General features: G+C 32.6%; 1 protein-coding gene across 4 annotated transcripts in view; it reads left to right on the top strand.

Moving 5' to 3' along the window:
• The window catches only part of DPYD (dihydropyrimidine dehydrogenase), a 720,433-nt gene that overhangs the window by 67,728 nt on the left and 625,109 nt on the right, over nt 1–27,596 (top strand). The window lies entirely within an intron of this gene.

The following is a 27,596-nucleotide window of genomic DNA, read 5'->3' as shown; positions in this document are numbered from 1 at the left end:
ACCCTATTGTCAGACAATACAACACTTCCATAGGGAGCACTTTCTTTTAACTTTTTTATTTTTTGGTTTAGAAAGAGTACTGCTGGGGGTCATTTGGGTTAATAGGCAAGCAGATATATAGCTGATTATAGAAAGCAAAGATTACAAAAAAAATAAATTGCTTGATATTTTCAAAAACAAAGAAATGATCCAGAAGGGTGTAAAATGGTTAAAAATTACTGTAGAAAATAAACAGAAGGGAAAAATATCAAGTAAAAGTTAGAAAAACAAATAATATCAAACATTAGCTGTAGATAATTGTAAATTCTTAGAACTGTAATACAGCATGTATTTTGATTCAGAATTAAGAATTACAGTCACATAGTATTTGTCAAATACATTCTGCATTTGGGGTTAAAGATTTCATGTACATATTCATTAAGCATATATTATGACTAGTGTTAAAATTGTTTTGACAGTAGTGTAGATTTGATAATTCTTAATTGAAGTACTAGACAGTAATGTCTGTTTTTCTTTCCCAAAGACCTAGATGTTTAGGTAGTTTTTTTTTTTTTAATCAAAGTTTATTTTGGTAAACATGTTAGTTTTCTCAATACATTAAATTTAATTTCTGGTTACAGAATGAAGTTTGAGTTTCAAATGTCTGGGTGGCAGGAATTCCCTTGTAAAACTCTTACTACAGCTGATGTTTGGTAAGACTTGTGAAACAGCAGAAGAGAAGTCCTGTCTTTATACTACCTAGAAACTGAAGAAAAGAAGCCCTTTACCCATGAAATTCACTTAAAAAATTTTTTTGAAGGGGAGGAAGTTAGGTTTATTTATTTATTTATTTTTAATAGAGGTACTGGGGGTTGAACCCAGGACCTTGTGCATGCTAAGCATGCACTCTACCATTGAGCTATTCCCTCCCACCGAAATTCACTTTGAAATAGGCTTCATTTATAAAACATTAGTCTAAGAATTCCAATCCTATCAAATTTCCATGATCACTTAAGTGCCATAATACAAAAAAAAAGGAAAAAAAATACATTTATTTTTTAAGAAAGACAAAAAAATTGCTTCATTTTTGGATTATTTTAGTGTATTTAGCTACGAAAATACTGTAATTGAACTACCTACAACTTGAATAAGATAGAAGCAATTCACTTATGATTCACATTTAAGTAACACAAATTATAAAACATTTTCCTATGGGTTATAATCAAATCAAACATTCATTTGAGCCATTGTGTAATCCCTTAATAGTTTAAAAAAAAAGGGAGAGAAAGAGAAAACAAATCAAAATTCCTTTAGTAAAGAGAGAAAAAAAGCATCTTGCTGTGGTCCTGCGTCTTCAGAAGGAGACTCATGGGAAGGTGGGACCTACTAGGAAACTGGCTTACTTCCGTTTTCAGGCTGTGTGATCAGAAGACAAAGTCCAGTGCTTGGTTAGGAACCTTTCCTGCAGAAGAGGATGTACTGGGTGAGGGGAGTCCTTCAGGGAGGGGATTCTTCACGAGGGTCATCTTCACCTCGTGGAACTGGGGAAAGTCAAGGGTTGCTTTCCTTTGTGCCTGTCCTTGAGGATCCCTCTGTAACATCCGGCCTCTGACAGGATAGGGTAGACTCAGGGCGCCAGAGAATGGACCGGCAACTCCACGTCAGGTGGGAGAGCTGAGCTGAAAGAAGGTCCAAAACATCTGTCAGTGCAAGGTCAGCTTTGCTTTTGTGGAGGACCTCCTCTATGAGGACAGAGTTGGCTTGATGGAAGGCCGCTGCTTATGTGGCTCTAACCCTGGGGGAAGGTGGCATCTCATCCACCGTGGACTTGAGACTCTGCCTCTGTATGGTGTCACCGCAGCTTGATGTTCCTTCCTCCCAGAGAATGGCTCATCCAGAGCATTCCCAGAGAGTCCTCTTAGGCCTCTCCCACATGTGCCTCTTGGAGTACCCAGGATGTTTGGATACTTTTTAGAATATTTAAATTCTTCATAATTCATCTAATGTGTAGGGTTTTTTAAATCAAGGTTTCTCTCAACCAACAGAACTCTCAGTCTATTATATGAATTTTTTTCTCATGGAAAATAAGCAGCCTTTGAGAATAGCTGATTTTTTTTGGAAATTATATCTGAAAGTCTTTGGGCTGTAATTTTATATATGTCTGTCTTTTCACAAATATGGCTGATTTTTCATCTCTTTTGGAAAGCTCTATCTTTATGGAATAAATTCACTCTAAATTGGATATTTTGTGAAAATGCATTTTTTTCTTTCTTTTCTTTTCTTTTTTTTTTTTCTTTTTTGATTCTGTTGAGGAAGGACTTGTTACTTCCATCAGAGCTTTTGCTTATTCCTTTCTCTGTGTGTGTGTGTGTGTGTGTTTTCTGACTGAGATGAAGCTTTGTCATTTTGAAGACTTTTGATATAATCCGTATGTACATAAATTCTGTTATCTTCTCCAGTTAATTTAGTTAGCATTTATTTATTTTATTGAGGTGTTAAATAAGTAGCTCAGCTGCATTAATTAATTTCTTCAAAATGACTTTTAATTCATCTTCTAGGAAGTCTCAGTTTTCTGATACATTCTTTTTTAAAAATTGTGGTATAGTTGGCTTAAAATGTTGCATTAGTTTCAGATGTATGGCATAGTAATTCAATATTTTTATAAATTATACTCCATAAAAAGTTATTAAAAATATTGACTACATTTCCTTAATACTCCTCCCCTCTGGTAATCGCTAGTTTGTTCTCTGTATCTGTGAATCTGTTTCTGTTTTATTATATTTGTTCATTTGTTTTATTTTTTAGATTCCACATATAAGTGAAAATATACCTTACTTGTCCTTTTCTGTCTGACTTATTTCACTAAGCATGATATCCTTCTGGTCCATCCATGCTGTCACAAATGGCAACGTTTTATTCTCTTGGAGTAATAGTCCACTTGTGTGTGTGTATGTGTGTGTGTGTACTGTGTCTTCTTTGCTCATTCATCTGTTAACAGACACTTAGGATCTAATGCATTCTCTGTATTGAATTCCAGGTCCCACCATCCATAGTGTCTTTTCCAAGAGCAGTATCCCAATCTCTCATCTTCAGCTTGTGTTCATTCCAAGACTTGATCTGACTTTATCTTTTAGAATTTGTTTCATACATGCATTAGAGTTTTCTAACATTTTATTTTGTTCAGAAGTATATTCCCTTTCCCTTTTCCATTCTTGGCTTCTTGTGAAAGCAGCTTTGTGCTTCCCTGAAGATTAGAATTTTTATCCAATGCACCATTTAGGTCATTCTTAAGACTTTGCTGTATTTTGAAGGCTGTTTTGGTTGCAGCTACATGAAATTGGTTGTGTTTTGATATGTCTTCCAAAGACTGAAACTTTCTTGGAACCTCAGCTACCAGCTTAAATTATTCTCAATGTTTATATTTTTTCTTTTTTGGGTTCTTCTTTCAAAGGAATTTTCCATCTGCTTATTAAAGATTTGTAGTTTGTGTATTTCTAATGGTTTTTTCTTGAATCTAGCTTCTCTTCAATTGATTCTAGTACTCCAAATTCTTTTTGAATCGTATTAATTTTATTATAAATTTATTGTCTTTCATCCAGAAGGTTTGCCCATCACCAAACATTGCAATTAGGATTTTTTTTCATCTTTATTATTTCGCATGTATTATTCTTTTTTGGTTATAAACATTTTTTGTGAGGCTATTTGCCTCCATGTGGCATGGTTTATTATTGTAACTTTTTTTTTTAAGATAGTTTCATAAAACAAAGCAGTATAGGAAAATGGAAGAAGACTGATAACTACTCAGTCCTAGGCAAGCCATGTGACTCACATATTATCTGATGATCTCTTGTTACCTGATGACATCCTTCATGTCTACCCTGTAATAAACGTGTATCCTGAAGATAATTGAAGATGGTGTGTAAGATATTTTGAAAGAAAAATTAAATATTAAATAAATAGGGCTGTTTATTTACACAGCTTAATAGATTTATTAAGCATTTTTATTCAGATAGGGTTCTAGTTTAGACTCTAGGCCAGGTATGATGTAATATGTCCCATAGTTGGATAGGAAAAAATAAGCCTGAGGTTATACTCAGCAATTTTGTAAAGGTTGCTCTTCACCAGATATGCCCACATTTGGCAGCAAAATCTTAGTTACTCTTTTCAGAGTGATTCACCTAATTCAGAAACTTAAATATGACAATGCCCAAGGAATTTATTGAATCAATTATTTTGAAAACTGCACATGACTAAACTAACAGTGTAGAAGTTTCTGAAGAGTTGATTTAAGTATAAATCAATCACTAATTAATCCAGTAAATGGATATTGAGCACCTACCATCCACCAAGCACTGGGTTATGCACCAACATTTATACACAGAAATGTTTAGTCAGATGAGGGAGAGACCCATCGATGGAGGACTAAAATACAAGCGAAATAACCTGGCAAACAGACGCTCAAGAGCTAGAAAGCACTTCTGTGAAATCCTTAGTTCAGAATGAAATTAATGGGTTTTAGAGAGACTGCGGGTGATGTCAAGATACAGAGCGCATTGTGGGCTTTGGGTATTGACAGACAGCTGGTTCTCACCAGTAAACTGGTGAAGTATTTTTGAAGGAAGTATATCTGACTGGTTATTGCTAAAATCACTTTTAGTGTGCCAGTTTACTAGTTTATAATGAGGAAAACAACTCTGCCATGTATCAGAACACTTTCATTGCTATGAACATTATTTTCCTCCAGTGTTTGAGCTACATGGGGTATCAAATCGTTGTCAGCAAGATGCCCTTAATTTGTCCTGAGATATCACCATCACTGAGAAGGAGGCTCCACTGAAAGTTAAATCATAATTAGAAGGCTGCTATGTGAACATCAGATCAACTGAATTTGGAAGGTGAATAGAAAGCTGTCGTTCTACAAAGCAGTTTCACAGTGGAGGTGACCTTAATAAAAAATGTAGATGTTCAGCGCTCATTGACTACAACTACACTTTTACAATTTGGATAACATCATTAATAAATGATAATAATTATTATAATACATTACATGCATTTTACTGTGTGCTCCATTTTAAAGATGGGGAAACTGAGTTGAGAAAATTACTTACTCTGTGATAATAGGGAAGATATTTCCACTGTCTGGTGCTTGATTTTCTCATCTATGAAATAAGCATGACTTGAATATATACTAATATTACTAATACTAACATATGATAATAATATTGTTAACAAATGTAACACTGTATTTATAGCACATAGCAAGCACTATGAAAGACATAATTACACTCTCCTTAGGTATTACTACGACTAAGAGAAAACAGAAAGAAAATTAAAACAATTTGAAGAATTAATTTTTAATGTATTTCTTATTTTAAGAGTCTAGCTAATAAAAGTTTAGTCCCTAATGCTGATCCTTGAATATTTGTCAAAACTGGCCTAATTTCCACTTAATTTCCCATTCTTTCATTTTTTTTTTCCTTCAGTCATCATGTAACTGCACTTGACTGGCTCAGAGATGCGAATTTAACAACTCAGTTTCTTTCAGGTTTACAGTCCTGACTCACCCGCGTTAATGTGCTTTACAATTCCATAAACATCATGTTCATTTGTTCAGATACTTATTTTTCTTGCTACTGGCACCATTAGTCACTGTGAACATTATAAAAGTAGGTATGGTTTGGTTGGATATTTGCAGAGGTTTTGGGACTAGAGTTGAATATCTAATTTTGATTTAGGGTCAGATACTTTATTTAAAATAGTGTATATATGTGGATATCTGAAAAAGACTACATAAGGGAGGTCCAAATATCTTTGAATATTTGAATTATAATTACTCCTTCTTGATTTTTTGTGATGGTATATTCTTTTCAAGTGTTTTGCCTATATTTGGCCTTGACCTTATTTGTAATATTTATACTTTGGTGATTGAATATATCATAGTTTAGGTGAAAAGAACAGTGGATGAGGTGATATATTACTCTAACTTGAAAATAAGGAGGATCCTAATTAGGCCTCATTATAACCAATACTTTGAATAAGAATATTAAATAAGGTGCAACAGAAATGACATAGATATTGGAAATCAGACAAATGAAAATTTATGTTCCAAAATTATAACTTGCTAGAGACATTATTTTTTAAAATTTAAATTAAAGTGTTCTTCTCTATGTCTTTTCTATTACTATAGATATGGCTACTTCCTTTGTCAAAAATTACTCTTTAAGCATCATTGCTTTGTAAAATATAAAATAGGGATATACTTAGGAAAGATGTTAGATGAAGTTATGTTTTGTTCTGTGTTTTCCATAAATTGTTTATTTTATTACACAGAGCATTTATGAAAAAGAGGGCAATGCATTTTTCCCTCTTATTATCAGATTGACAAGGAATCATGGCAAATATATTCTAAAAAAAGACATGTATTTAAAAATCATCGATTTGATTTTTAATATATCATTTACAGGAGAACAGATGGTAGAGTTAGAGTTATAAGCAGCGAAATACAAAAATCATCTAATCTGATAATTTTTAGTAGGCAGTTTGCATGATCAAATTAAGTTGGAAAAATTGGAGACAAGTTCTATAGATGGCATTATTGGTAGTTTTATTTTCCCTGCAATCTCATGTATTTCTTATCTCATGGTTGCACAGCACCCCTCATATTATTCCTCTTCTCATTTCCCTCATATTCAGTCACTCTAGTATTCTGAAGCTGAATTTTTAGAGATTTAACACCAGATTCTGGTGTGCAAATCCATTTGTGTTAAAGAATTTGTCTGAAACAAAAGCACTATTGAATCAAAGCACAGAATAGTTCATTAAGAAGCATTGTGGAAGTGAATAATGTCCTAATAAGGACTTTCAGAGTTCATTTTCATAACTAAAAATTTAGTTAAGCATATCTGAATTTACTTCCTTAATTGACACCTACTTTGTAAGTAAAATAACATAGAAAACTGGAAATTTAACCTGCGTGTTACCATTTATAAGACAAGTGCAGAAATATTCTGTACCAGTTCTAGTCGTGCATGACTTTAATCAGGTATTTGGAGAACTATTTCAATTGCCTGCAGTGTTAGCTATTCAAACTCAAAATATTCTGTGAGATTCCCTTATAACTTGAGAACCAGATGACTCATTTCCCGTAGACAGCTCAGCTTGTGCAATTTTGGCTGTGGAGAATGAGCTGTCCATTACTCTTTATCACCACTCTCTGCTGAATGCATTTGCTCTTTCTTCCTTTCCAGTGCTTGTGTTTGTTTATCTAATTTGGATTATTAGCATGCCATAATGGTCTATAATTTTTTCCCCTCAGTCGTTTACTTCTCAGGCAGGAAATTTCTTAGTGCTCCTGAGGACAACAACAACACGTGATATTTTGTTTTCCTTAAAGGAAAGTCACAAGATGCAAAGTTTGGGAGAAACTCATGTCTTCAGGAAAAGCTTTATGCACACATTGCTGCAGAATATTTGCCTGTTTTCTTTTTTTTCTGTAAATGTACATTAAAGGAGATAGAACTGATTTTGGTGATAAATGCCCAAGCGTGGCAATCCTTAAATTCATCGTTTGTTTCTTTAATTTTTAATGTAACTACAATAATGCTTTGGGAATTATGAAAGATGATTCTGTTCTGTGGTGAAATGCTTAGAGTGTGATGAGGTCCTGCATATCTGTAAGGCTGAAATCTGGCTGCTGTAGGTTTCTACTCAGGAAACCTTATGCAACAAGTTATTTAAACTCTGTGGCTCATTTTCCTCATTTGAAAAAATGAATTTAGTAATGATTCTTTCAGGCCTGTTGTAGGATTTAAAAGATTTAAGACATATAAAGCACTTAGGACAATGCCTGGTATAGAGCAAGAACTCAGTAAGAGTTTTTGAAGAATTAAAGAATTTTTGATAGTGTAGAGAATTGTCTGAAATATATATATATAAAAATATATATACACACACATACATACAGAACAGAGAAAGATGGAATCACTTGAAATCCTACCCCTCAGAAATAATGCCATGAACATTTTGAAGTGTGCTGTTTCAATCTTAGCCTGTGCTTCTATATTTTTATTAAATATGGGATTATAGTATACATCTTAGTTTGCAACCTCATTTTCTTCACTTAAAATAACGTAAAATTTCCATGTAATCATACATCATACTATGTATTATTTAATATGTAGTATTTAGTATCACAGTAATATGATAGTTTATATATTCAATTCCCTAGAGCTGAACATGAAGTTTTTATACAGGTTTTTTTTTCCTGCTGTCAACAGTAGTGCAGCTGGTGTTGATATGATGACCATTATTTCACATATTTGCATATTTAAGATTATTTCCTTATGATACATAAGGAATTCCTGTCTCACATCTAACCTTCAGTTATTTGTTATAAATTAAGCTGAAATTGATGCCATTTCAAATGTTTGGAACATATGACTCATTATCTCATAATACACAGGAAAAAGTCCTTAACCTTTCTTCATTGTTTTCCTCTGAAAACTGTTTCGATTTTTATTTGAGCTTGTCCAAGACAAACATAGCACTCAAGATGCTGAGCAATGGTATAGGACATATAGGACGTTAAAGGAGATGCTACTTGCTGTTAATGATATACCATGGTTTTCTTTTATAAGTATGACATGAGTAACACTGATTCATATTTAGTTAGGCATAGTTGTGTAAGTTAGTGATTTCACGTATTATATATTTACATTAGTATTTTTAAAAAGGCAATTTAAATGTGTATGATACACATATTTTAAATGTTCCTATAATAATGGTACTCGATATTTATATGCTGTATACTCATAAACAAACTTTTTTAGGTGATCTCCTGTCCAAATAGCAAAATATAATTGCATGTTACAGTCCAACTTTCTAGATCCCGTACAGTGACATCCTCTTAAAGGATGAACAGTTTTGTATTTGTTTTATTTATTCAATATGGCATTTTTAGAAGAATAGTCATAGTCTTTAATGGTTCTTAAACAGAAATGATATTTTTTTGTTGTCAGATGGAGAGGTATCTTAAAGTTTTCCATTGATATTCACTATTTTAAAAATACTTTAAATGTTATGTTTCCATCTTAGTTTCCTACTATTGTATCTTCTTTGTGGATTTTACCATTTATCAATATAAAAGAATCTTCTGCTTTGCATTTGCCTGGCCCATCCTTTTACTTACAATTGTCATTTGATATAGAGGTATATCTTGTTATTTTTTTGATTCTGAGAATGTCTTTTAATAGAGGAGTATATTTTACATTTATGCTTAATTTGCATATTTGGACTTACATTCATATGCTTAGTCCCTGACCAACCCTCATCCCATCGATATTTCTTTTTCTTTCTTTTTTGCTGAAATTTTTATTTTTTCTCTATATTAATAAATCTTACACTATATTTTCTATAAATGTACATTATTAAATTTTTAGCATATTTAAATTACTTGACTTCTCTATCACAATCAATAAAGACTAGGATCAATAAATGGAGTCAAGTTCTCTTGAGTCCTTTCATTTAAGCTGGTAACTATAGCATGGTTTTATTTCCTGCCTAACAATTCCTTCTGTTATTTTGTTAGGGTAAGGTTGTGTTTAAAATCTGATTTTTTTTTAAGTACTAGGAAACTTTTATTTTAAGAATAGTTTAAAATATTTTCATTAATCTTCATAGATATGTTAAGGACACATATTACCAATTGCTTATGTTTTCTACATTTTTGTTCCTCATGCTTCTGTATCTTTATTTTTTATATTACTTTTTTTATACTTAAGAAATAAATGGAGAGAGTTCTTATTTCAATAATTATTTGAGTTTTTTGGTAGAAATTGTATTCCTACTTTTCAGCAGTCACTATATGCCTAAAATATTTGGTTGTTTCGGGGGAGGAAAATAATTCATATTGAGGAAAAATTCAGAGTTCAGTGTTGTACATGTTGTATGACCTAACCTGGTCCTAAATTCCTAGCAATAAGCTGGAAATATAACACTGATTCTTCAGTGAGGGATCAGCAGTGCAGGTTAGATTCGAGGGTGACTAAAAATGATGACTAGGAGAGCCATTCATCCCTCCCTTTTGTTTGTCTTCTCTAGACCCACAAGGTAAAAGGTAATTTATCTCTTGTACTGTTTTTAGAAATCTACACTACTCACTGAATGTGTGTTACAGAAACACGTAATGAATTAATATTGTAAGAAGTTAAAACATTAGCAAACAAGGAACAGTGATTAAAAAAAGAACAGTAACAACAAGTAGAGCACGGGGAACTGTGTTCAGTGGCTTGTGATAAAACCTATAATGATGAAAAATACACACGTGTAACTGAATCACTGTGCTGTACACCAGAAACCAACACAACATTGTAAATCAGCTATACTTCAATTAAAAAAAATTTTTTAACTTTGTCTAATTATAGAAAAAAAGATAATAAGAAAGTATGATGTGATGATTTTCCTGTGCTTCTAAGGCAGTGATACTAAATAACGGCTTCCCTGTGAAGGCTTTATGTTGTAATTCCAATAAATTACAAGCCCCTTACTACGTTTTAGCAAGGTTCTGTATGGTCTGGACCCTATCCACCTCTCCTAGCTTCTACCATTATGTCCTTTATTTATCTTACTTTAAGGAACATTGTCTTTTTCACTTGGAATTAACCAAGCTCACAGCCATCTCAGGATCTTTGCAGTTCCTTTTTCCTCTATCATGACCTTTGAAACTAGGCCTCCCCTGGCCATTCTGTTTGCTCTGGGTCCACATCTCCCTCTCTGTCCCATGACCCTCTTTTCTTTCCCTAAAGCATTTAACACCGTCTGAGGCTATAAGTGTTAAATTTTGACATTTGAAGTGTGTATTTTACTGTATTTTATATAGGTATTTTAAGTATTTGTGTGTGTGTGTGTATATATATATTTGTATCATTTGTCCCTGTCCATTAAAATGTAAGCTTTTTAAGGGCAAGATAGCTAGACTATTTAGAATAAATTCAAAAAGTATTGTTAATTTATTTCTAGTAAATCCCATACAAATCAAATTCATACAAACGATTTATGTATGTGAATATTACAGAGTGTCTATTTCAGAGTATCGATCACTCAAGAGTGAAAATTTGACTTTTTAAGGAAAGAAGTGTGGCTATCATTTAATTTAGTTATTACACTAAACAGGGTCAGCCTGATAGTATGCTATGATCAGTGTTTAAAAAAATCAAGGGTACATTTCCAACTTGGCTGAGGAAATAAAAGTTCTCGTGCAGCCAATATCATAACGTTCATTGGGAATTGTCAGAAGGCTCCATAAACAATTGGTTTGGATCAGACAATGGAATTATTCAAATTCACCCTATAATGGCACATGGGTTTCGTTTTTCCCTCTATTTTTGTTTTGTCTTAAAGTTATAGTCAGTTTATGTCAGTTAGCTTATGCTAAGGAAAATTATGATAAAACTTTACTGATAATACTGAAGGGAAACATGATTTGCGATGAGGGAAAATGGCTTCCGCCACTAAATGTGTGTATTCTAGTTGGTCAAAGTGTCATTTTAATTCCTAGGAACATCTAGATTATGTGGTTAGAGAGACAGTTATTGCGATAGTAAGAAGCTGTAAAGTAATATTTTGTAGTTTTATGTTCAAAATTGGTTAAATGCATAGGAACAGGCTGTCCAGTGTTGAGTCCCACTAGTAAGGGAAGTCGAGAACCTGAAATAGGTTCCTGAGAGGAGCACGTGTGTAAATTGAGAGTTGGAAACAAATGAGAATGATGGAGCACGGATAAAGAGCTGGATTGTTCAGGCTTGAGACTGTAAGAGTGGGGAGTTAATAACAGTCTTTGAGGATGAAGGGTTCTTACAAAAGAAGAGATGACTAGCTGTTTTCCATTTCCAGTGAGTGCAGAACAAGAGGATGGGATTTAGCAAATATTTATCGAACATCCCGGTTGAGTGCAGAACGAGAGGTTGGGAAGCATGAGGGCTTTAGATTAGAACTAAAGAATTTCTTAAGAGTGAAGATCTTAATTCCTTAAGAGGTTGTGAATTTTGTGTTTTGATAGTCTTTTAAATAATATAGATTTTCAGTTCATAACTACCAGTAGGCAGTAGTGTCAATTCAGTTCAGCAAACATTTATTGCATTCTAAAGGTCCATCCAGGTTAGTGATCTCAGAAATCTGTCAGTGTCTGGAACGCTAAGCAGATCTTTGTGGAACTAATAACATTTAAGCTATTTAAGATAATAATAATAATTATGTTAATTATGATAATAACAATTTAGTGAAATTAGTAAAAGTATAGAAGTAAAATGTATTAATAGTATCATTTAGTGGAAAATTACATAAAATTAGTTCCTATATGAATTGTAGCATATGTATGTATACATAGTATATGTATATGTAATATGTATGTAATGCTTAATTGAAGAATTAAGATATTTGGACTGTTTAAATATATTACATAGTTGTCTTCTAATAGAAATAAATAGTATATTAATGAGAGAAGAAACCATCATGAATGGCAGTGTAGTATGATTTTCCTTAAAAATGTCTATTTGAGAATTAAGCTCTAAAAGAATGTTTTCATCTTTGCAATTTTAACATATTCACTGACAACAGAATTTTATTATTCTTGTTATTCTGTTAATGATTGCAGCCAACAATTTAATTACTCTAACAAGGATGACAAGATAGCTACCTGGTTTATCAAGCTGAAATATTTACTATGCTGGATGGATATATTACTTTACAAAAATTTAAATGATACATTAATTTATGTGTCACTAATAGCCATTAAAAATACAAGTAAGATAAGCTTGTCATCTTCCCTTGTGAAGCAAGTCCATTTCTCAGAACTGTATCGGTAAAGCAGTGCTTATCAGAAGGAGCTACTGCAGACTAGACACGGTCTGGGCCTTTAGCCTAGGGAAAATGTGTATAAAGTCTCTCTTTTGTTTAATTTTAATATTTATGCAGATTTTGCATTCTACATATAATATGATTTTTATTCATTCATGGGACACCCGTTATGGGTCGGACACTGTTTAATGCCCTGGGAACACAGCAGTGAACAAAATACAGGAAAATTTATTTTCTTGTGGAGATTGCAGCCTAGTTTGAGAAAATTAATAGCAAACAAATAAGTCATATATACAGTGTGTCAGATTATTTTAAGATTTGTTCATTTTGACATTTAAATATTTGAATTGCTTAAGCTGAGGAACAGCATCTTTCCCCCAGCTATTCCTTTTGGGTAGCCAGTAGGGTACAGCTTCTGTGGTCCTGTCGGTGTCAGGAAACTGGGTTAAGTTAAGCAGTACTTATGTCACACACTCATTTCAGCACCGTGGTGATTATCGGTCTTTTTGAGCCTCCCCAGCCCTGGAGAGTGCGCATAGTCATGTGAGGGAGAGATGCCGTCACTTCTTCCTTCACCGCTTACTAAGTACATCCAGATAATCACTAACAAGAGAGATCCAGAGTCAAGTCAGCCAGGCAGGTCAGTGCAGTATTCCCAGGCTGTGCTGATGGAAGTTTTGAGAAGTATATTTTTGATGACAAGTTAAGCCACTTATGGTTTATGATGGGATGAAAGGGTCGCTAATCTTTTGGTCCATCTTCTCTTGTCTCTATGATAATCTCATGAAAGGACTGATTCAGGGGAAAACGATGACTGATAATGCCCTTAATTTAAAAACTGATACTGTAATTTTCATCACATGTAAATTATCTGAGCCTTGTAATCTCCATAATCAACTCTCTTCATTCAATTTTCAAATTTCATTTTTCATTGCAGCATTTTGGTCATATACCAAAATACACGGTTGTCCTTCTAATTTTTTTTTTTAATGAATCATGCCCAAACTTGTAAAAATGTTTAAATAGGCCAAATTTGCAAATCTCTGTATTACAGTGAGCCATGAATCTAAGTTGATTTATATTATTTCACTTTTAACCTCTGACAGAGCATTGTTTTTCCTTCATGAAGAATAGTTCTTGGACCCACAGTTTCCTCCAGTGAAGTGCAGCAGAGAAAGCCATACACATTCTTGTCTATTTCCTTAAAATTATCTAAAAATGCAATTACTGATACTTCAGACTTAAACAAAACTACTGCTGTGTTACTCAAACCCAGGAAGGGAAAAGAGGCAAGCTCTTGGAGGGGTATAATTTGGGAATAAGGCTATAGCTCCTGGAGCATTCAGAAAGTGGCATGACCCAGATACAGGTGAATCCTCCTGTCTCTCTCGGGTTTGGCATCATTGTACACATGACTCCATTCATTTTTTTCTAATTAACACAATATTTGTTCAATAATGATAAAAATAAATAAAAAGGGAAAACCTCAAATAGTCTACTGAAATTTTCTTCCTGGTTATTTTATTTTTAAATATTTGGAAAATGAAAACATCATCTTGTATAACAGGGTGAAATAGTGAACAGGGAAATAGTAAGGAAATTAGTGATTTTCACGCTTTCCTCCCTCCAAAATACAATATTCGGTTAACTCTTTTCTCAACCGGTTATTCATATGTCATTTGAATATATTAAATTTTGTGGTTTAAAACAAATAACAATCCCATTTTCTGTTTGGATGCTTCTTTTTGACCCAGAGCAGATTCAACCAACATATTGTAGCGTTGGGCTTCAAAAATTTACTCTCATTTCATCAGACCAATGGGGAGGGGTTCTCTTCTTTTTCTCTTTTAGGTTGTTTTAAATAATTAATTTATAATTTGAATATTTTATTCATTTGTTTCTTGTGTCATTTATTTTAATGCTATAAAGTTCCCTCTAAAAAATCTATTTTAACTTCCTCTTATAGAGTTTATGTCACTTTTGTTATTGTTTTTAATATACTTTAAAAATAAGCAACAAACTGACCAGGAATGATTATGTGGCAAAATGTCCCCTAAACAAGTCAAATAGAAGTAATTGTCTGGAAATGTATTTATAACATAAATGATAAAGAAAAGTGTCAAAGGATATTTTGACAGTATCTAACAGGGAAAATATAAGCAGCCAATAAACACATGAAAATATGCTCAAGCTCATTAGGAGTCAGGATTGTAAAATGATTTCCAGCCTTAAATTGCTAAATGTGTAGGAGATTAATAATATCCAGCATTAGCAGAGTTTCAGTCACTAGGCATTTTCATACAACGCTAGTGGATTGTTACTTGGTGCAAAACTTTTGGTGAATTACCTAGTAATGTACATTAAAATAAAAAAGAAAAATCCTAACATTTTCACTGTGAAGAATTTATCTCACAGTAAGAAAAATCATCGTTACCCACGTACAGTTGTACATGTTATAGCATTATTTTTAACAACAAAATGAAGGATAAAAACTATATTTATATAATTAATGAAATTTTTAAAAATTAGGAAATTTTTTGCAGTTTTAGGAGTTTCAGAGAAATATTTATTGATCTCGTAGGCTATCCACATATTCATGTTACATGAAAAAAGAAACGCTGACTTTTTAAAAAGGTGGACCCTGTTGAAAAATAACTACACCCAGAAAAAGTACAACATAAAGATATGTTTGTGTGAGTATGGAAAACTCTACAGAAAAATAGTAATTATGCTTCAGACGGCTAGTACAGAGGATTAGGTGTTAGATTGAGAGTAGGAGATTATTAATTTTATATAACTTTATATTTTTTCCAATTTTACAAAGAGCAAATATCATTTTGTAATTTAATATCGAATTATTAAATAAAATCTGAAATTAAAGAAAAATTAATCTTAAAAAAGCTAGTTCACTTACGCAGAATTGTCCACATGTTTTTTCATATTGGGGAATATACTGAGAAAAGATGGAGGCTTGATAATGTGTTTTACCTGAACACTTGTAAGGAAGTTGTGGGAGATGTTGATGTATTTTGTGGGCAAGAGTTTTGTCTGTTGGTTGGTTTAACTCATGAGGAAAGAACTCTGGTTTCTAAGGTTACAAACTTATTTTTAAGAAAACTGGCTCATAAAGATCTGCTGAAATCATGGATTCTGGCTCCTACTCTCCTTTTGGGGCTAACAGTGGTCCTGTTAATTTGTTGTGACTGCAGAGTTTATAAGGTTAACTTCCATAGTAATACACAGTTTCATTATTTACCAGTGACTGCAGAGTTTATAATGTTTAATTCACTAATAATACTCGATTTCCATTATTTACCAATTACTTAAAGCACATAACATTTTTCCCCACTCTGAGATTTCAGGGAAATTACACAATATTGAGTAACATGGAAAATGTGACTCTATTGATTATGGTTGATGGGCAAAATTTCAAAACTTTCCCCCAGAATATCTTTCATGACATTTAATCTTCCAGAAAAATGCACCCTTTTTCTCTCTTGTCTTTGAAAACTCACAACTTTGAGTCACATGCCTTTAACTATTACATCCAGTCATTTTGATAAGTTACAGCACTGATGTATTCAGAAAAATGGAATTTTTATCTTTGCTGATTCTAAAATTCTTGATATGGTGAGAATATACAAATATACTTACTGGGGTTAGCTATTCATTAACATAAATATCTAAGATTTTGATTTTTATTATGGTTACTAAGCTTATATCAAAATTCCATTTTTTGGTCTAATCTGTGTAATCAGAGAACATCAAAACACTTATAATTTACGACTGTTGGAAGAAAGGGAGAGAATTTTTTTTTTTTTATTTCATCCCTTCTGAAATTAAGGTTGTATTTTTATAAGAAAGACAGAAAATTATATATTGACAAATAATAAGTAATTTGATACACATTTCATTACACAAATACTGTATTTCATGTGCATCTGCTGTTGAAATAAAAAAGTATATATGTCTAAACATTTCTACTTAAATCTATACTTCCATGTACCTGTTATCTGCTATGTTAGATTTTTACCTATCAATATTTAATAAAAATATTATCACATCCAGATGTTTAGTTCCTTAAAGTGAAGTGTGAGGGTTTATGAACACTGAATTTTTTTGTCCATGTTGATCCACTATTACTGATACTTAAAATTTTAGGACTGATAATTACTTACTATTCCAGGGAATATAAATTATTTAATCAGTTCCAAACTTTTGAAATAACTGTCTGGTGTTTTAGAAACCAGAAACAAGAATTATAATAGGAGTTTAGACTATAATATATTGCTGCAAGGATAATTATTAAGGGAAAACACAGCTGACATTTTCTGATTTATGCACACAATCAGAGATGGAGTCCAAGGACTGTGACATAATTATCTTCATGCTAACAATTTTTGTAAATCTCTTGACAGAATTTTAGCTAATTTTAAAGTGCCTTCTGAAGATTAGCACTTAAAATTGTTGGGGAAAATAGCACAATTTATTAGCAAGGGTATAATTGTAAACCTTCTAAATACTCATTGTGAATATCATTTAGACAGTAACTCCTGCTTTAGCAGCTGGTATATAAGACACCAGTTTATGGAGTCTTGAAACAACAGAGAGTGGAACCTAATTAAAGAGGATTACATGCCAACAAAAAATTATTAAAAACAGACTAATAGACAATTGTTATGAATTTAGAAGTCTCTGCCAACTTCTCTTTTTGATACAAATTTATGTAAGTAACTGTCAAGTAAAAGCATTTATTTCTTCAAAACCAAAAGGGTATTAGAAGGCCTTTTCTTTTGTGACTTAAAAATGATTGCTTTCCTGAATTTTAACTTAACACAAGAACCTAAATGATTCTATTAATCTTTTCTCACATATTTAAACAGACATGAGCTTTTAAAGATAATGATTAGAAATACTATTTTAGGGTGTTTGTTTGTTTATTTGTTTGTTATCTATGTAGTACCAAGCATTCCATAACTGTAAATAGGGAAATCTTAGGCACATGTCTTTATAAACAAAAATCCGTTTATCAGTATAAGTACTGTTTATGGAGGTTTATGTTGAATTGATTTTCGTATTTTTCTTTGCAATGTACATTAAGAATTTTTGATATACTAGTAATTGTTAAATTTCAGTATTTCTGTTACTGAATTTCTCCTTCTTGTTTGAATTGACTCAGTTTTTGTTTGTTGTGATCCCAGGGTTTTATTCCAAAGAAGATAATTGAAATAGCTTAAAATGATACGTAGCCATTTTTAATTATTTGTTAAATAGAATTTTAACCTAAGTGGTCCTTCCCAGCACTAGAGAAAAGACTGTGTTCAGATCTGTGCATTTCCCTGGTGTCTAACCTCACATCTTACATGCTCCCTGTGGTACTGTTATAATACAGTATACATTGCTTTGCACAGCCATATAGTCTAAGTAGATTTTTGTAGATTTTGACCAAATTAAACATAGTAAATTTAATTGTCATAATTAACAGAATATGAAAGGCAGATTCATTGTAATGGACTGACAAAATTAACTTTGTTAATTTGCAAGAGTGAATAACCAAATTTCGACCATGGTGTAGTCATCAAGTTAAGGTTACATGGAGGGTCTCTTGGAGGAAAGATAGCTAGCTGCCTTCACTGACTTTATTTTGCACTTTTAATTGAACCTAGCTTCTGATTCATGTATGACTAGACTATGTAAAAATTCCTAGAACATCCATTCAACAAACCTTTAATGGTTTACTACTGTGGAAATACAGCAGTAAATGAATAATTTAAAAAAAAAAGAAACCTCTTGCCTTTATAAATACAGTCAATATTTATAAATAACAAAACAATCTATCTCTTGCTTTTGTAAATACAGTCAGTATTTTAAAGATACTATAACATGTAATATAATGTTAAGTATAATAAATGTTATGAAGAAGAACGGTAAAGTAGGGAAAGGGGGCCGAGAGTGAAGATAGGTTCATTGTTAGAGACTGCAGGGAAGATGTTTCTAAAGAAGTGACATTTATTTTATTAATTAGAAAAAAATTTTTTTGCTGTTTTTTGGAGGGGAGGTCATTAGGTTGTTTGTTTGTTTATTTTGTAATGGAGGTCCTGGGGATTGAACCTAGGACCTCATGCATAAAAGCACGCCCTCTACCACTGAGCTATGCCCCATCTTCCAAGAAGTGACATTTAAACAGAGACCTGAATGAGATGAGGGAGTAAGCCCTGTGAATGTTTTGGGGAAGAACATTTCAGACAGAAAAGAACAGCAAGTGCAAGGACCCTGAGGAGAAAGGGTGCTTTTGTGTAAAATGAACAGCGATGAGGCGCTGTGACTGGAGCAAACTGAGTGCTGGAACCCTGGTAGCAAATGAGATGGGTCCTATCATACTTACCGTCTCCCTGGTTGAACTAGTAGATTTTCATTGTTTAAATTGCTCTTTGAAAGCCTTCCCCTCTTCAAGATTAAGGGAATCAGTAAATACTAATTACTCCCCAAAAGCAAATATTAAGGTTTGTGTAGTGATTTGAGATTGGCAGTGCCTGGCACACAGTGCTCCACAATATTTGTTGAAATAATGATACTGTGTTTTAGTTGGTTGTCGTGTAAAGTCTGTGAAACTCAATCAAAACATGACCATGCATTATGTAGAGGACTATGTGGTAATTTTGAATAAGCAATAAGAACTAAAAAGTAAATACTCAATCTTGAATTTTGTTGACCTCCTTTAGATGTAGGAATTAATGATCAGCAGGTAAGATTCTGCAGCAGAAATGTTTTTATTTTAATTTTTCCTACTTTGGGAAAGTATGAAAATATTACTTAATTCTTACCATGGGTAAGAGTTAAAATCTTAAAATACTCCAAGGTAAATATAACTTAACAACATTTTGATTTAGACTATGAACCTGGAAATGAGATTTATTTTTTTTCATTTAAAAATGTACAGCAGTATCTGAATAGCAGTTTCTTGTTTAGAATATATTTTCACATACATGATCTCATTTAATTTATCATCACAACAATACTTAAAAGTGGGTATCATTATTTTTATCATCTTCATCAGTACCTTTATTTCGTGAGGGCATATTTGCAGACTGAGATGTTAAGCATTTTCCTAAGACTATACGAGCAATTTAGTTTCAAAGCTGGAACTTAGAAACAGATTTCCTGTCTCTGCAGCTCCTGCGTCTCCTACTGCATTATATTCCATTTCGCTGTGGCTTATATGAGATTCTCCTAGACGGGACCTGATTGTAAGCTGGCCACCATTAGTGAAATGACATTAGCTAAATATGATTATGTCTTAATGTTCCCTGAAAGGATTAGACTAGTTAAGACATACCGAAGGGAAAAGCAATTACCTATTGAAATATGAATCTCTTGATTAGAACTGGAAGTCATATATTGGTATTAGGATGTTCATCTGGAATGTAAAAAATTCTGAATGTCGTTATTTCTTACTTCACTTGTAAAGAACTTCAGTGGGGCTGGTTTTGAGGCTTTTTGTTGAATATCAAGATTTAAAATATAACAGTTTACTAGAAGAGTAAATTCATTTAATTGACTCATTCTTTAAAGGAACGTAGACCTTAGAAATGTTTTTATTCTTATTTTTTATTGAAGTGTAGTCGATTTATAGTGTTAGTTTCAGGTATACAGCAAAGCAATTCAATTACACATATACATGCATATATATATATTTTTTTCAGTTTTTTTTCTATTATGGCTCATTACAAGAAATTGAATATAGTTCCCTGTGCTATATAGTAGGTCCTTGTTGTTTACCTATTTTATATATATTAATGTATATCTGTTAATCCCAAACTCCTAATAATCTACCTCCTCCTCCCCCACTGGTAACCACAGTTTGTTTTCTTTGTGAGTCTATTTCTGGTTTGTAAATAAAATATGTATTTTTTTAAATTTAGATTTCACATCTAAGTGAGATCATATGATACTTGTCTTTTTCTCTCTGACCTATTTCCTTAATATGATCATCTAGGTCCATCTATATTGCTGCAACTAATGTAAGAAAGACTGGATGCTGTAAAACTCCTAGAGGAAAACATAGGGAGAACACTGTTTGATATAAATCTCAGTAATATTTTTTTCAAATCAACTCCTAGAATAATGGGGGGGGAAACCCCAAAATAAACAAATGGCACCTAATTAAACTGAAAAACTTTTGCACAGCTAAGCATACCATCAACAACAACAACAAAACAGCCTACAGAATGGGAGAAAATATTTGCAAATGACACGACTGACAAGGGACTAATTTTTAAAATATACAGATAGCTCATATAGTTTAATATCAAAAAACAAAACAAAACAAAACAAGCAACCCAATCAAGAAATGGGCAGAAGACCTAAACAGACATTCTCCATAGAAGACATCCAGATGGCTACAGGCACGTGGAAAGGATCTCAGTTTCACAAATTATTGGAGAAATGCAAATTAAAACTACAGTGCGGTATCACTTCACACTAGTCAGAATGGCCATTATTAAAAAGTCTACAAATAATAAATTCTGGAGAAGGTATGAAGAAAAAGGAACCCTTGTACTCTGTTGGTGGGAATGTAAGTTGGTGCAGCCACTTTGGAGGACAGTATGGAGATTCCTTTAAAAACTCAGAATAGAGTTACCATATAATCTGGGAATCCCACTCCTGGGCATATATGCAGAGAAAACCCTAATTTGAAAAGGCACATGCACCTCAATGTTTATAGCTGCACTATTTATAGTAGCCAACATGGAAACAACCTAAATGTCTTTTGAGAGATGAATGGATAAAGAAGTTATGGTTATATATATATATATACATACATACAGATACACACACACACACACACACACACACACACAATGGAATATTACTCAGCTGTAAAAAAGAATGAAATAATGCCATTTGCAGGAATTTCTAACTAGATGAGAAACATATGCACTGGTATTATCTTTTCCCTGTTTACCTTACTAGGTAAAGAAACCCATTAGATTAGTCAATGTTTAATTGCCTTAGAGTTGTAGCAGTATAACTTGCAATGTGCTATTTTACTTAAATTCCTCAGATTTTAAAATGTGAATTCACAGTTACCTCCATAAAACTTGTGGCCTCCTTGGTGATGATTCCCTATGGATCTTTCAAAATATGGTATCCTGTAGGCTTTTAATCATCTGTGATATGTTATGATCATATCAATACATGATTAATACATGGCAATGATTTTTCCACTGTATTTGGGACATGCTTACAACAGTTTCCGTATTGCATTGAAACTCTGTTTTTTGAAAATAAAGAGGTGGATTTTTTTTTAAGCCTTCATTTCCCCAGTAACTTCCATGTATCTGGCACCTATTAGAATCTAAATAAATATTCAGTTAATGAATGAGTGTATGACTGGCTTTCACTTTTAGCTTTTAGCTTGGCAACAGGATTGACTTCTGCATAATGTTCTTTATTAATAAGTTGAATGCTTGACTTAAGCATTACTATCAAACATGAGTAGAAATTTGCCAACTGTTGGACCCCTTGCTTCTCCAGGTTCTTGGATAACTGATTTTATTTGTAATTTTCATTTCTGTGTCATCTAGGTCCATTGCAAAATCATCCTTCCTGAGGTTAAAATTTAATTAGCCATAGACATAGGGCCATAAGTGGGTTTTAGGGGATCTATTGGCTCATTGAAATTATATATAGCATATATATATGTATATATATATATATATGAATTTTTTGTGAATAATTTTTAAGAGGAAAAGATATTTTTCATTATATTCTCAAAGGGATCTTATGATCAAAAAGTTAGAAATCTTTATTTTTTCATAAAGACTGTATTTATTTTGCTTTACTATTCATTAGAATCACTTTAAAGACATGAACAATGCACATTTTTCTACTTTGTCCCATAAAATCCAATCCATTAGGATTATGGTGGAGTTCATGAATTCTCTTCCTCTTCCTTCTCCTTATTCTTTTTCTCCTTTTCCTCCATTTATTGAAAACCTTCTATTTGTTCAATGTACTAAGTGATTTAGATATATTATCTTATTTAATTCTGCGGGCAGCCCTAGGAAGTTCAAGTATATTGTTTAGAATGAACTAAGTGTCCTGCCTAAGGACATGTAGCTAGTAGGCAGCAATGCTGAGGTCGGAAGCTAGAGCTGAGTCTAGTACCTTCGCCTTCTATCCCCTCGCCAGCACCCCCTTAATCTGGAAAATTTTGATTCATTTCAAACATGTTCAGAAACAATGCATAGACATCTCTGCTCTAGGAGAATTAAATTCCTCTCCTCTATATCATCACTGGACTGTGATCCATATGGGGGGTCTTCTGTTATTTCCCTTTATATCCGTGTTGCTTAATGTGATGCCTAATAAGTAATAAATATTCAAGATTTTTCTTTCTGAATTAACATTTAATTGATTAACTTCAGCTTTTGTTATTTAGTAATTCTAAGACTAAAGTTCTGGTGGCTGTGCTGTTAACTGTCTGTGACCTTAGTAATATAGAACTGGGTTTACTCATTTATTAAAATTAATTTTCTAATTAAAAAATTAAGGTAACTCTATAAATTTGAAATCCAATCTGTTTAGTTCTAGTTATTGTGATTATTTCATAAAGGAAATGCAGTCCTAATGGAAATTAAGCCCTATGGTAATACCATCATTCCTTTATTTAATAATGTAATTTGCTAACTTTTTGCTTCTTTCCTGCCCCATCCAGCATATGAATCAGTAGATATTGGGTTGAATGTGTTATTGCTTGGTATAGTTTAAGCAGAAATCACTGTTGTCTTATTTACATTTCTCAGCATTCAGAGATCTTCTTGTGTGTTATTTTGCTCCCCTGGTGCTGTTGATAGTCTACTGATTTGCTATATTATACTTTTATATAATCCTTAATACAGATGAGATATAAGACAGTATAAAATCTATCACAGTTGAAACTCTAGACCTTCCCTCAACCCATGGGGATTCATTTGGCAGGAGGCCACCAAAGCCAGTTCTTTTTGATGCTTAGTTTCTAGTTTGTACTTTAATTGCTGCCAAAATCTGAGCACTTGGGAATTTAATTGCTCATTATATTTGTCACAGTGGTGTCACAGACCCAAATAAAGACTGTTGCATGCAAAATATTTATGGATATTAATTTGCCCTAAACATGTGTATATTGGATTCCTTATTTTTCTACATCGTAAAGTGTAGCACATCTAGAAAGAAATGGGACAGAATTCTTTAAGAATTTTTGTCCCACTTTACTGGGAAACTATTATCCATCCCGCCAAGTATCTAAATTTAACAACAAACAGCCAGCGGAGGACCTGTTCAGAACTTTATTGTATTTGCTTTGTTCAGTTTCCTCTTTTGAAACAGTCTCTGAGGGATATGAGTCTGGCTCTGAGGACAGACTCCTTGGATTCAAATCCTTGCTTTATACCTCGCTAACTATGTGACCTTCAGCAAGTTGTCTTAATCTCCCTGTGCCTGTTTCCTCATTTGTAACGTATGGATCTCCATGGTTGCTGTGCAGATTAAATGGGTAAAGTTCCTAGAAAACCGTCTAATACAGGGTAAGCCCTCAATGTTAGCTGGTTTACTATAATTCATCCTTATTTGCCAAAAAAACCTATAACATTTACCTTGGTTGTTGATATGGATTTCCAGTTTCCTACTAATTAAGTAGAAATAATCTTTGCCTGTTGTAGCAAATGGAATGTCTGGTCAGCACTGAATTTAATATTTTTCATGTCCTTTTATCTTTCCTGTGTGTTCTCACTTGCCTGCTCTGTGGTGTTTAGGCTAGTGGGCCTGACTTTTTGTTCCAGAGTTTTTGTTTGTTTGTTTGTTTGTTTTGTTTTCTTGCTAATCATTGATTTTTCTTGTTCTTGTGCTTGCTAATCTGAGTAGTTTGTTCATTCATTCTCTCTCTGTGTCTGCTTTTCCTTTTTATTTTCTCTTTGCCTTTCCCTTCCTTCTTTTCTATAAAATACATTGTCCACCTTGCTTCTGCTGTGATGGTTGCAGCTTTCTCATGTAACTATCTCATGCAATTATGAAGCACTTGAAAAATAGGAAATATAAGTCATAATCATGGGCAAGATAATTTTTAGAATTGTTTGGAAGTTTTTTATATCCTGCAAAATAAGTCCACTCTGTCTTATTTATTCCTGAAATTGTGTTCTAGAATAGTCCTACACTAACATATAGAATCCCCTAGAATTCCAGAATGCTTTCATGTCCCCAAAAAGAAACCCCAGTTCCACTGGCAGTAATTCCTCCCTTTTCTCCAGCCCCTGGCAAGCACTAATCTCCTTTCTGCCTCTATGGATAAGCCTGTACTGGACATTTCAGATAAATGCAATCATACAGTGCGGCCTTTTGTATCTGCCGTTTTCACTTAGCATAACGTTTTCAAGGCTCATCATGTTATAGCATGTATTAGAACTTACCTATTTATGGCTGAATAATATTTGATTGTATCAATATACCAATTTGTTTATCCATTTATCATTTTATTGACTTGGGCTTTTCCCACTCTTTGGCTGTTGTGAATAATGCTGCTAGGAACATTGGTGCATATATATTTATGCAGATACATGTCGTGATTACTGGAGGTTTACAGTCAGTTTTGAAATCAAAAAGTATTAGTCCTTGAACTTTGCTCTCCTGTTTTTAAGAAGCTTTTGGTTATTCTGGGCTCCTTATATTTTTATTTGAATTTTAGGATAAGCTTATCAAAATCTGCAAAAAAAAAAAAAAAAGCTGGGACTTTGACAGGAATTGCATTGAATCTTTAGATCAATTTAGGGGGTAGTACCACCTTAACAATATTAAGTATTCTAAATCCATGAACATGGGATGTCTTTCCATTTATTTTGGCCTTCTTTAATTTTTTTCATAATATTTAGTACTTTTCAGTACACAAGTCTTATGCTTTTTGGTTAAGCTTTTTTATGTCTTATAGATGGAATTGTTTTCTTATTTTCATTTCTGGATCATTCACTGTATCTTTGCTTAGTTTTGAACTTCATGTAAGTGGAATAATGTTGCTATGTGCTCTTTTGTGTGTCCCTTCATTTATTCAATACTATGTCTGTGAAATGCCTCCATGTTACTCCACGTAGCTGTAGTTTGTTCATTCTCATTGGTATGGGGTTTTCCATTATATTAATATAACACAACGTATTTATATAGTCCACCTTTATGTGCATTTGACTTGTTTCCAGTTTGGGGACATTTTGAATAGTGTTGATATTAACATTCTTGTATATGGCTTTAGGTGAACATATTATATATTTGTTCTGGGTGTACTCCTACACATGAATATTCAACTTTTGAAAGTACTACCAAAAAGCTTTACAAAGTGATTGTAACAACTTATAGTTCCACCAGCAGTGCTTCATTTCCTTTTTATGCGAAAAAACAATTTTCTATCATTTATCTTTTTCATTTTAGACAGTTCCAAAGTGTGTAGTGATATCTCATTATTTAAATTTGCATTTTGCATGACTAATGATATTGAGCATTTTAAAAAAATTATCTCTTCATATTCTTTTATATAGTGTTATGTAAGTCTTTTGACCATTTTCCATCGGGTTATCTGCTTTTTCATATTTCTTTATATGGGTTCTTTATTTATTATAGAGATAGGTAATTAAAAGAGTGTGATACTGGCACAAGTATAGGAAATTGAGCAGTTGGTCATTATGGACTCCAGAAACAGACCCCCGTGGGTACTGTGTCTTACTTTATGGAAAGATGAATTAAAGTGAGGAAGTGACGGTCTTTTCAATAAGTAGTACTGACTTAATTGCTGAGTTAAATGGTGTGATTTCCTGTTCCACCCCACATACAAATATCAATCCCAGATGGATTACACATCTAATGTGGAATGCAAAATAATAAAGCTTTGTGGAAAAAATGTAGGAAAAAAATTTTATAGCCTTGAAGAAGTTAAAGATTTCTTAAACAGGACACAAAAAGCACTAACCATAATTTTAAGTGATAATAAATTCGACCTTATTAAAAATAAGAAATTATCTTTATTGAAAGATACTATTAAAAAGTGAAAAAACAAGATTCAGAGCGGGCAATGTTTGCAGCTTACATATCCAAAAAAGGACTTTTATTTAGAATTCAAATTATTTTAGACACATTTTGGTAATTTTCAAGATTTTCATTGTAAAAAGCATATAACTATGTGTTAAAAAGAATTTTTACCTTAATTTGCCTGATCTAAGAAAATCAAGGTAAGATAGTGGTATATATATCTCAATAGGTTTTAAATCAGTGAATTCTTACACATTGGAAATTATTAATCTAAATTCTATAATTTTATAAAATCCAGCATACTTATTTACAATTTAAAGTAGAACACATTAATATTTAAAATTTTATTTAGTTTTTCTTTTTGTTAAATTAACTAAAATGCTAAATCCAATTATTTTGTTAACAAAATGCCTACTAAATTGTACATGAAATCTGATGTGCCAGAAAATTCACATGGACTACATTTCTTAGTCTAAAATTTAATCCTATACACTATGTTTTCAAGACTTATTAGGGTCAAGTACGATTAAGTTAGTTTTACACATAAAGATATAGTTAAAACTGGAAAAAAAAACCTCTTAGAAAATTTAGTTCAGTAATGATAATATAATGTCACTTAATTTTAATGATTGGACTTACTTATTTTCATATATATATTTGTGAACAGTATATATACAATTGTTATTTAAAGATCTCATTATAAAATTTTGATTCCAAAG

The sequence above is a fragment of the Camelus ferus genome, chromosome 9 (assembly GCF_009834535.1).
Source record: "Camelus ferus isolate YT-003-E chromosome 9, BCGSAC_Cfer_1.0, whole genome shotgun sequence".
Classification (NCBI taxonomy): Eukaryota; Metazoa; Chordata; class Mammalia; order Artiodactyla; family Camelidae; genus Camelus; species Camelus ferus.
This window is presented reverse-complemented; position numbering and strand designations above follow the sequence as displayed.